The sequence below is a fragment of the Salmo salar genome, chromosome 12, assembly GCF_965601325.2.
Source record: "Salmo salar chromosome 12, fSalSal1, whole genome shotgun sequence".
In the NCBI taxonomy this organism is placed as follows: Eukaryota; Metazoa; Chordata; class Actinopteri; order Salmoniformes; family Salmonidae; genus Salmo; species Salmo salar.
Genome location: NC_138302.1, coordinates 23,384,971 through 23,397,500, shown reverse-complemented (window position 1 = coordinate 23,397,500; position 12,530 = coordinate 23,384,971). Strand labels below are relative to the sequence as shown.

Below are 12,530 nucleotides of genomic sequence, written 5' to 3'. Positions count from 1 at the left end.
GAGAGGTAGAGAGGTAGAGAGAGAGAGAGGTAGAGAGGTAGAGAGGTAGTAGAGGAGTAGAGGTAGAGAGGTAGAGAGAGAGAGAGAGAGAGAGAGGTAGAGAGAGAGGGAGAGAGGTAGAGAGGTAGAGAGGGGTAGAGAGAGAGAGGTAGAGAGAGAGGTAGAGAGAGTAGAGAGGTAGAGAGAGAGGTAGAGAGAGAGTAGAGAGGTAGAGAGGTAGAGAGAGAGTAGAGAGTAGAGAGGTAGAGAGAGAGGTAGAGAGAGAGAGAGGTAGAGAGGTAGAGAGGAGAGAGGTAGAGAGGTAGAGAGGGGTAGAGAGGTAGAGAGGTAGAGAGAGAGGGTAGAGAGGTAGAGAGAGAGGAGGTAGAGAGAGGTAGAGAGAGAGAGAGAGAGAGGAGGTAGAGAGAGAGAGAGAGAGAGAGGTAGAGAGGTAGAGATAGAGAGAGAGAGAGAGGTAGAGAGAGTAGGTAGAGAGAGAGGAGAGAGGTAGAGAGAGAGAGAGGTAGAGAGGTAGAGAGAGAGAGGTAGAGAGGTAGAGAGAGAGAGGTAGAGTAGAGAGAGGTAGAGAGGTAGAGAGAGAGAGAGGTAGAGAGAGGTAGAGAGAGAGAGTAGAGAGAGGTAGAGATAGAGAGAGAGAGAGAGGTAGAGAGAGAGGTAGAGAGAGAGAGGGAGAGAGGTAGAGAGAGAGAGAGAGGTAGAGAGAGAGGTAGAGAGAGAGGTAGAGAGAGAGAGGAGAGAGAGAGAGGTAGAGAGAGAGAGGTAGAGAGAGAGAGGTAGAGAGAGAGGTAGAGAGGTAGAGAGAGAGAGAGTAGAGAGGTAGAGAGAGAGAGAGTAGAGAGGTAGAGAGGTAGAGAGGTAGAGAGGTAGAGAGAGAGAGAGGTAGAGAGAGGTAGAGAGAGAGTAGAGAGAGAGGTAGAGAGAGAGAGAGAGAGAGGTAGAGAGGTAGAGAGTAGAGAGAGAGAGGTAGAGAGGTAGAGAGAGAGGTAGAGAGAGAGAGAGAGAGGTAGAGAGAGAGAGAGGTAGAGAGGTAGAGAGAGAGAGAGGTAGAGAGGTAGAGAGAGAGAGGTAGAGAGAGTAGAGAGAGGAGAGAGGTAGAGGGAGAGAGGTAGAGAGGGAGAGAGAGTAGAGAGGTAGAGAGAGAGAGAGAGGAGAGAGAGAGGTAGAGAGGTAGAGAGGTAGAGAGGTAGAGAGGTAGAGAGAGAGTAGAGAGAGAGGTAGAGAGGTAGAGAGAGTAGAGAGGTAGAGAGGTAGAGAGGTAGAGAGGTAGAGAGGTAGAGAGAGAGGTAGAGAGAGGTAGAGAGAGAGAGAGGTAGAGAGGTAGAGAGAGGAGAGAGGTAGAGAGGTAGAGAGAGGAGGGAGAGGAGGTAGAGAGGTAGAGAGGAGAGAGGTAGAGAGTAGAGGGAGAGAGAGAGGAGAGAGAGGTAGAGAGGTAGAGAGAGAGAGGTAGAGAGAGGTAGAGAGGATGAGAGAGGTAGAGAGAGAGAGGTAGAGAGGTAGAGAGAGAGAGGTAGAGAGGGAGAGGTAGAGAGGTAGAGAGGGAGAGAGGTAGAGGAGAGAGGTAGAGAGAGAGAGAGGTAGAGAGGTAGAGAGGTAGAGAGGTAGAGAGAGAGAGGGAGGAGAGGGAGAGAGGTGGGAGAGAGAGGTAGAGAGAGAGAGAGGTAGAGAGGTAGAGAGAGAGAGGTAGAGAGGTAGAGAGGTAGAGAGGTAGAGAGAGAGAGGTAGAGAGGTAGAGAGAGAGAGAGGTAGAGAGAGAGAGGGTAGAGAGGTAGAGAGAGTAGAGAGGTAGAGAGGTAGAGAGGTAGAGAGGTAGAGAGGTAGAGAGGTAGAGAGAGAGAGAGGTAGAGAGAGAGAGAGAGGTAGAGAGAGAGAGGTAGAGAGAGGGAGAGGTGAGAGAGGTAGAGAGAGAGAGGTGAGAGAGGTAGAGGGAGAGAGAGAGAGGGAGAGAGGTAGAGAGGTAGAGAGAGAGGTAGAGAGGTAGAGGAGAGAGGTAGAGAGGTAGAGAGGTAGAGAGGTAGAGAGGTAGAGAGGGGGAGAGGTAGAGAGGTAGGAGAGGTGGAGAGGTGGAGAGGTGGAGAGGTAGAGAGGTAGGAGAGGTAGGAGAGGTAGAGAGGTAGAGAGGTGAGAGAGGTGGAGAGGTGGAGAGGTGGAGAGGTGGAGAGAGGGAGAGAGAGGGAGAGAGAGAGATGTTTTTGATCAGCCTCTAACTGAGAGAGGAAGTGAGGTAACGGTGATGTCATGTTTGTCTTTTGGACAGGTTCAAATAAAAGGACTTGATGCTTCTAAATGGTTTAATGCTCCCTCTCTCTCTCCCAAACCAAATGCACACACATACAGGCAAGCATGAACGAACACACCAACAACACGTAAAAGTCACACGCCCACACACACACCCATCCACCACCACCACACACACATACATTTACAGGCATAGTTCCACACACATGCATGCACTCACGCGCTGGAACACACACACCAAGTTGATTGTGCATGTTACAACGAGCCCTAGCTGCTCTTTTATATAGAGCTGAGCTTATCGAGAAGCTACGTATTCACCAAAACAAACACCAACTCTTTCAAGCCTTCCTCAGTACACAGACGTATTTCAGGTTTGATTTCATACAACGCTGCTAACAGTTGAACAAGGCTGAGTGTACTAGCTGGACAGACATCTGTCACTACAAATACAGTGTTCTGCAGTGATTGTAGCCACTTACCCGTCACTGAAGGTGTGCATTGTTGGAGCCGCCTGCAAAGGTCCAAATGGTTAATCGGCCTTATTCCTCTACGTGTACTCACTAGGTAAAATGGACCATGGTGGACACTGTACTTCCTGCCTACTTAGACAGACATTAGTATTGGCTGGCCAGCTAGCGCCTTGGGGTGATTGTAAAGCCATTCATTTAGAAAGGGAAAATAAACAGAGGCAAGGAGAGAGAGAGAGAAAGAGCGAGAGAAAGAGCGAGAGATCATTGTGTTGGAGTGATAGAGGAAGTGACACTACCGTTCCAAAAGCAAGCAAGCACTAGCAGTATACTGTTCCTTGGGATAGGGTGAAGGCCTAGCCTGGATTTGGATTTCAGGTCCATCTGCTGAACAGAACACACACACCAAAACGACTGTGGTGAAAAACCAAGCATCTCAGATTCAGAGTTACACCCTTTCAGAACCAATCATCATATTTATCTTGGCTGGGCCTTTTAACTCCAGGAAGACTGCTCTCTGGTCCTGGTGTTGAAATGGATATCCTTAGAGGGTGATTATAAGTTGAGAAATATCAGTGCTGAGGTGATCTGGATAGTCGGGGAGGTGTGTGTGTGTGTGTGTGTGTGTGTGTGTGTACCTGTATCCCTTCTTTCTTTGATCTATCCAGACATAGTAGACAACAGAGGAGAGAGACGTGAAACCACAAGGCCTTCAAGGGGTCTGGAAGATATGAGTGACTCAGCACTGAACACCATACTGTAGGTTAAAACCAACTCTGTAACAATCTATGATTAAACACATATTTATCTTGTCTAGTCATACCACTGGGGTGTGTGTGGTCTGCATATGGGTTCCTTTTTGATAATGTAGTAGCTCACTGTTTGGATTATGTTTCAAATTAGTTACCAGTGTAGTTAGAGTATAATGACATACAATTACACCAATACATTTACATTCCATGTAGAGAGAGTGACAGTGATTGCACCACTTTGATAAAGGACTGGAACTGTACAGTGTCAGCTGATATCAAAGGGTTTTATCTCCCAGCCAGACTCTCAAGTTGGAGATACAGAGAGATATGAAGACAGAGTGGAAACTGCAGACCATTCTTTTCTGTCTGGAAGATAATCAAGGGAGTTCAGACAACTGTGACATGGAAGAATGAATGCTATATGACATAATTAAATTGAGCATTTTCAATACTACAAAAATCTATGAAGGAGCAAAGCACTGATCATCACACTGTCTCGCACCACATGCCGCGTTGAAAACTAGGAACTCGGAAATCTCTGGACTTCCGACTTCAGTGCGTTCAAGACAACTGGGAACTCCGAAAACAAACGAGCTAAAAAAAACAACATATTTTTAACAGTCTTCCAACTCAGAATTCCAAGTCGGAAACTCGGGCATGTTTCTAGAGCATTTCCGACCTGAAGATCACTGACGTCATGATCTGACCTGGTTCTCTTCCGAGTTCCCAGTTGTCTTTAAAGCACCAATATTCTCCTCTTCACCACGAGTGTTTTTGCATGCATACCATACAACTTTCACGCTTTCCGTAAACAAAGGGTAGCTTCATGCAATAACACGCCAACACATTTAGCATTTTTGAAAAGAGTAGCACTTATTTTACTTTCCCTAGTCGAACTACAGTAGGCTAACCTACATTGATTGGCTGGTTGCCATGATTACATACTGTAGCCACCACCACGCGAAGACGTTTACGAAACACATTACAGTATCATACGCACTCATTGACGGAGGATACAATTTACATTGTTGCACCACATTGCATAGGCAACTTGAAATGCGTGCCACCGCATGCCACCACGGTCTGCCAGATAATAGGCTGCTCCTGTCTGACGCGCGGTGAACGTTCATCAAAATCACACACACATGTTAACATTCTTACTAGATGTAAACGAATATGCGACGACTATTAATATTCATAAATGTGTTAACGTTTTAAAGTGCATTTACCTGATAAACTCGTGGAAACTGGATAAATTGAGAATAAATTAATTTCATTCAAGGATCACAGCACGCCACTCCGCAAAGTGCTCTGAATCTTTGATTCAAGCGTTTTGAATTAAAGCAATGGACCACACGAAGAGAACGCCTCCTTCACTGACGACAAACTAAAGTGATATGCCTAAACTGATCCCAACGCTTATTCCAAACCAAGCCAGATGGTGTAGAGATTTAAAATATATGAACGCGGAACCACAGTGTCACTATTTGGCAGGAAGTCGTTTCTGACATTCCTCTGCTTTACGTGAATGTGCATACATTTGGCAAACCTCACCTCCTGTAGACCTTTAACTTATGTTATTATAAGTTAAAGGCCTATGGTAAATCATTTGGCTATACATTTACGCACGGCAAAACAAAATGGCAAACTGTCCAGTCTTTATCACAATCTGAATAGATGGACCATGAATCATACGACTAGGCCTATATCTAATTCACAAAAACAACATAGGCACTTTTTCGTTAATAAAACATGAATACAAATGACTATGGCAGAGTATTATGCCTATATAGGTCAGTTGTTCTGACTATGGGGACTAGGATTGTGCTTCCCATTGACCTGACTGTAATCAGAGCCTGCTATGGCGTTCAGTAAATAGTCTAGTCAAGTGGACGAGAAGAAACAACGCCCACATGCGTTCTGCATCGGCCTATATAATTTCACCAGTTTATCCCATGCAAAACTCAACTCTATGTTCTATATCTACGACTAGACATGCATGCCATAGATATATGTAGGCTACTCACCACAGTCGCACTTTGAATTATCCTGGAGCAGAATTCCCTACTACCTATTGTGCTCTACCGGCTCCGTGCAACCTCCATGGCATTTACCGGACAGTGCCTGTCTGCTACAGGGTAGCGCATTCCTGCAAACGAGACCATTCCGAAAATGTATCATTATAGAAATAAGCTTGCATCCTACAGTCATATAAAATTATGCATCTGTTTGATCATTTTTTTACACTAAATGTCAACAACATCAGTTACTTTAAAATATTATGGATTACAACTTTATACAAAATGTAGGGCGGGTCCACTCTGTCCGATTGGGGTCAGTTGACAAATTCTTATATTGCATCTTTAACAACACTCAACTGTATGTTCTTCAAAAACGTCAGAAAGATCCCAATTTCCTTACACGAATTGTCCTGAACAGACGTATCACCTGCCCAGATGCTGCTGGTGATGGAGACTCTCCAGCTATTTCCATGTTACACCAAGGCCACCTAGTGGCCATTCTCACTGTGCCGTAGCAGGTAGTACATACAAACTAGATGTCTAAACATGACCAAGGTGAGTGTACTTGTGCTTATAGAATGAGGAGAAAAGAAAGCCCCGCACAATGCTCTTGCTCCTATGATATCACTTTAGTTTACTTTTCGACCCGTATGCCTGAAGGCTTCGTCAGTGCTTGACGACCTGTGCTCAGTGTGAGGGTCTTCATTTTTTTCTAAGATATTAGATATCAGAGAATTATTCCCACGCACCTGCAACAAGAAAACTCAGATGTGCCAGTGCTTTTACTCTTTTATATAATTAATAAAAAAGGATGTCTGGTGGCATAACACAGCCTACATCAGCTCAGAAAGATGTGTTTATGATTGTAGGGTTTTTATGGTAGACCACATACTGACCAGGTATGGTAGGCCCGCTTAACACTGGTGTTGTGGGCCAGGGTTTCCCAAACATCAGTCCCTAACGCTACACAGCTGTTTTAAATCGTCAACGTTGGTGATTTGAATCAGCTGTGTAGTGCTAGGGCAAATACCAAAACGTGCACCCGGGGGCTCTCGGACCGAGTTTGGGAAACCCTGGTGTAGGCTATGTATAGCTTTGAGTTTAACTGTAGGCCTACTAGAATAAAAGGGTAGCATAAAATGGTAGGCCTGATTTTGTATATGCCAGATTTCTTCACAAATTACAAAAACAAGAACTTTGGCCATTTGTCTTAAAACCAAGTTATGCAAGTTAGCCAACCTATTACTTTTTTCAAGAATTGAATTGTTCTTTTTCATAGCCTGATGAGTCACAATACACGTCACACTATAATAGAAGCCTTGACTAAATATGTTTTTGTTACGGGAAAACATCTTTAGAAGGTATGCTAATACTGTTAAACTCCGAGCTGAAGATACAATTGTAAGGAACAGAACTCATCCCCCCTTTGTACCCTTAGGGGCAATCTGCGATTGCTGCATATGCTTGTGGACTTTTAGACACTCAAAACACAGTTAAAATTGTAATTTTGATCTAGTACATGCATCCAGAGCTCTGTCTTTGAATTTGAAAGTGGTTACATTTCTCCAGCCCCATCCCTCAGCTTTTTACCAAATCAGTGGCGGGGTAACCGCTTTGTTATTGTTTGATTTGTAGATTGCCCCTTTAATCAAAGATGAAACAAATCCATTCACTTGCACAGCACGCTGTTAATAACCAGGAAGTGGAAAAACAAAGTTAGAGAAAATAAACATTTGTTTTTACATAAAGAAGCAAATTAATTTGTATAACTCATAAATTAAATAAACCAATTGCTCCAGGGGCGATGGACAATGGTGACCCTCGTCGTGACCCCGCTCCTTGCAGCAGGTATCTCAGGTGGAGTTGGAATATGCAAGAAACACGTTTCCATTATATACTTGTTAAAGGACAAATATAAGCACCCCCCAAATTATTATAATAAAACTCAATAAAAGAAAAGGAGCGCGAGAAGTGTGTTTACAAATGTTCTGGTGAGGCAGTGTGTGGTGGGAGCTTTCTCACAAACCTCATTAGTTTGATACTGTTGATTTTTTGCCGCAGATGGTTTGTTTACATAGCAGGTAAGGATAAATCAGGTTAGGTGAATTAACGCAGCAGGTTAGGAGAAGGAGGATAAAGGTTAGGATAAAGGTTAGGAAAAGGGTTAGGAAAGGGCTTTAGGGTCACAATGCTACAGTTGTCAACAACTGTTATGTATGAAATGCAGGGGCGAAAATCTGATATCAACTTTGGGGGGGGACAATTATATGACATTTTCTCAAGAGCAATTCCTGAGGGGGAAACCAAAAGTAGTGCTGTAACACATAGCCTACATTGTAATATGGTAAATGTATATTGAGGAACCCAAGAAATAAGGTGTTTGCCGTACTCCTAACTACCGGTACCCAAAACTACACAACTACTCACAACAGCAATACCATTGCCTTTAACAAATCTTAGTTCAGTCACCAGTTTAAGTTGAGCGTGGGGGTATCCATGGCATTTTCCAATTATGTTCCTATTTTACAAGTTAAAAAAATGGAGAACCTTTCATAATGTTGCCAAACAAAGACTCAACAAACTTACCTGAGACTCCCTGTCTCTGCCAGTCTGTCCCTGCATATCTGTCCCCAACTCTGCTGTCTGTGTGCCATCTGTTGCCTGCTCTGCCTAATGACATCATTATGAAACATTTCCATTAGAATTTCATTTCTTTCTTATGAACATTTTATCAACTAGTCTTTGAGATATTAGGCTACTAGGGTTCTTACTTTGCGTTTTGGTGTACTGAAAAATACTCTGATGTCCGTCTTTTATTTTTCTGCCATTTTTCTACCTGGCTGGCTGGCTACACACACACACAGTGTGTAGGTTATTTACAGTAGGAGATGGGCTTCTATCATCTTATCTTTTATCATTCTATTTGGGCTTCAATCTAAAAGGTAGCTAGCAAATGTGAAACGGATTAAAATGACAAGAGTTGACAGCTGTATGAGTTCACCATTTACACAACATATGCTGCAACCTTTTGTAATTTTAATAGTTTCTTTCATATTGGCTGGCTTCCAACAATAGCTGAATTTGCAAAGCTAGCGAGCACCAATTCAGTTTCAGTGGTGTTTGCTATAATCTTTGCTACCCGGGTTAAATAAAATAAATAAATAAAAGTTCCCTTGCGACAATTTAGCTTTTGCAACGAGACCATTAAATATATTTAAGACAATGGTAGAAGAGAGTGTAGTTCTGTTCAGTTTGGACTTCAGTTTATCGCTAACCTTATCACAGGGACTTGGAAGCACTAACTTGCATCATCTGCATGCTGATCTCGGAATAAATTGACGATAGCAAAGATTCCATCTTTGACGAGGCCACATAAATGGAATAGGTACTAGCTAGCTTAATAGTTAATATTTGCGCGCTAGCTCTGCATATTCAGCTAGTGTGTGTGCGCGATTGACTGGATTAACCTCACGTCAGTTACGTTCATTGAGTGCCTTTCAGACAGTGGCTACGACCCCTCTGTTACCTTGCCAGTGGATCAAACCATTGTGAGGAAAAGGGTGGGGGGGGTCGCAATCTTTTGAAACTTAAAAACGCGCTATTAAGTGTCTATAATCAGCACAATTGCTTTCATTGCGTATTATTAATATTATTTAAATTACATAGTTATGTTTCAGTGATATATTGGGGGGGACAAATCATATTTTTCCCAGAATGGGGGGGTCGTGCCCCCCCCCCGTCCCCCCCGGGATTTCCGCCCCTGATGAAATGTATGCATTCACTACTGTAAGTCGCTCTGGATAAGAGCGTCTGCTAAATGACTAAAATGTAAATATAAATGTTATCCCCAGCACAGCCATTAGATGGCGCTGTATGCCTTATCTCGTCACAAAGGTAGAAACGTTAACACATACATACATAGCGACAAATCATCAGCATCATAACAGCGACAAACGTGTGGCGAGCAGGCATTTTTCACAGCACTTTTCAATTAGGTGGGGCAGCGCCCCAACACTTTTGATTTGGTTCAATAAAAATGTTGACGCAAGAAGCGTTGAAAACAGGGACAAAGTAGACCAACTGTAAATAAGTGGGACGCTCACACATCAGGAGAAAGGAGATAATATTAGGACGCACCCTGTGTGTGACTATACGTTTCTCCCCTTACCATGGAACAGCGTGCATCCCCATCCCAAGTTTACCTCCCACTACAATCAAAGGCCAAAATAGGACCAGTGAAGTACCTTCACCACCTTGAGGGCCCTCTGAAATGTGTAAATGACCTATAAATAACTCACACTGGAGTGTGTGTGTGTGTGTGTGTGTGTGTGTGTGTGTGCGCGACACCTACCAAAAACAACACTCTGATCTGATGGTCCTTTACGACAGCTATTTCTAGCTAGGAGTGAATAGCCTATTCTGCTCAGCCCCGTCACGAGGGGAAATTACCATGATGGTGAACAGAGGAATGGGGAATGAAGGATATGGAAAAAGAGATGAGTCTAAATATGTCCATGTTCACTGTTTGTGTCAGTGACAAATGAAAAATGTGTTGGTGTATCAGATCAAACGTGTTTAAATATCTTTAATTTGCGTCTTCATTTCTGGTGCTGTTCCTTTTTTCTTATGAACTTGCACGCCTCAACCTTGACCTCATGGTTGTGTCTCAATTTGGGACACACATGATGTAGTGATTCATCACCTTAATTAAACTTCAGTCAGATTACCCTGGTTGTCAGATTCATGTTCCTGAGAATCCAACCCAACCCAATGGATACACGGGTACTCCTTCCGTCCAATACCAATCCACACCCATAGATGTTCACTCATGAATAGAAAATAGTTTTCATCTAGGCTATCTATTTCTAATGTATCTATTCTTTATGCATCTATGCTTTGCCTGTCAGATTAATGGTATGGCCACACAGAGACACATGGATTAAATGTGCGTCATTGTGCGTCATTAAACGTAAAGTGTCATTATGCGCGTAACGCTGGAGACAGGTGTGTGCCCAAACGAGCAGCCTGGTATCAACACCAAATATCAATGCGCCTGGCCCACATAGCTTCCACCTAAGCCAGATGTTTCCACCTAAATCAACTTCTCCCAATGGCATCAGTGGAAGTTACGGTTCTCTCTGGATAGAAAAAGAGATGTAGATCCATGCTGTCATCTATACTATGTACAGTATCTATATCTATGCAGCAATTAATCCACACTCTTTATGCTATCATCACAACAGCCACATAGTGTCTGGGGCATGGAACTATTAACATTGTCATCAATGCTCTTTGTATCTGCTGTCATCTATGCAGTATCTATATTTATGCATCTACAGTATACTCTGATTCTGCTATCACCACAACCACATAGTGTGCGGGGACATAGAACTATAGAACTACAGTAACATAGTAACATTCCGGAGTGTAGTGTGTGGGGACATAAAACTATAGTAACACAGTAGCATTCCAGAGTGTAGTGACTGTGATGATTGTGTAAATCCCACTCCGCCCTTAAACTAATACTCAATCAAATCTGCCTATCCCAAGAACAGTCGATGATTCCTTGTCTCAGTTCAAGCGGGACTGAAAAAGGTTGATGAACCTCATAAAGTAGGCTGGACACAGCTTGGGGATGTTATCTAAGCCCAAGTGATAAAGATTTACAGTTTAGCGGGCATCCTTAGAGCCTAGCACCTGACTCTTTTTCCAACTGTCTATGTTAGGCAAGAGCTTCCGCAGTGAATGCTATGAAGATAATCTCTCTTGGCTGTCTAAACCTCAGATTAAATCATTTTCCGACTCCTACTAATGTTATATACCGAACATAAATATAAATGCAACATGTAAAGTGTTGGTCCCATGTTTCATGAGCTGAATTTTTTTTCTCCATATGCACACTAAGCTTATTTCTCAAAAATGTTGTGTACACGTTTGTTTACATTCCTGTTAGTCAGCATTTCATCTTTGCCAAGATAATCCATCCACCTGACAGGTGTGGCATATCAAGAAGCTGGTTAAACAGCATGATCATGACACAGGTGCACATTGTGCTGGGGACAATAAAAGGCCACTTTAAAATGTGCAGTTTTGTCACACAACACAATTCCACAGATGTTTGGCGTGCTGACTGCAGGAATGTCCACCAGAGCTGTAGCCAGAGAATTTAATGTTAATTTCTCTACCATTTTAGAGAATTTGGCAGTACATCCAACCTGCCTCACAACCGCAGACCACGTTAACCACGCCAGCCCAGGACCTCTACATTTGGCTTCTTCACCTGCGGAATCATCTGAGACCAGCCACCCAGACAGCTGATGAAGCTGTGGGTTTGCACAACCGAAGAATTTTTGACAGTTTGTCTCAGGGAAGCTCATCTATGTGCTCGTTGTCCTCACCAGGGTCTTGACTTGACTGCAATTCGGCGTTGTAACTGACTTTAGTGGGCAAATGCACACCTTCGATGGCTACTAGCACGCTGGAAAAGTGCTCTTTACGGATTAATCTCGCTTTCAATTGTACCGGGCAGATGGCAGACAGCATGTATGGCATCTTGTGTGTGAACGGTTGGCTGATGCCAACGTTGTGAACAGAGTGCCCCATGGGGGCAGTGGGGTCATGGTATAGGCAGGCATAAGCTACAGACAATGAGCACAATTTCATTTTATCAATTACAATTGCATTGTCGTGCCATTCATCCGCCGCCATCAGCTCATGTTTCAGCATGATAATGCACGGCCCCATGTCGCAAGCATCTGTATACAATTCCTGGGAGCTGAAAATGTCCCAGTTCTTCCTTGGTCTGCATACTCACCAGACATGTCACCCATTAAGCATGTTTGGAATGCTCTGGATCAACGTGTACGACAGCGTGTTCCAGTTCCCGCCAATATCCAGCAACTTCGCACAGCCATTGAAGAGGAGTGGGACAACAATCAACAGGCCACAATCAACTGCCCGATCAACTCTATGCGAAGGAGATCTGCCGCGCTGCATGGGGCAAATGGTGGTCACACCAGATACTGACTGGTTTTCTGACCAGATGCTAAAATCCC

General features: G+C 43.6%; 1 protein-coding gene across 1 annotated transcript in view; it reads right to left on the bottom strand.

The window, feature by feature from the left end:
* LOC106590181 (gamma-adducin) overlaps positions 1 to 4,812 on the bottom strand; it is a 143,935-nt gene extending 139,123 nt beyond the window's left edge. The window contains exon 1 of the mRNA XM_082958750.1: positions 4,684 to 4,812. The gene's annotated coding sequence lies outside the window, so the exon portion shown is untranslated. The remainder of the gene's footprint in view (positions 1 to 4,683) is intronic.
* Between the last annotated feature and the right edge of the window lie 7,718 nt (positions 4,813 to 12,530).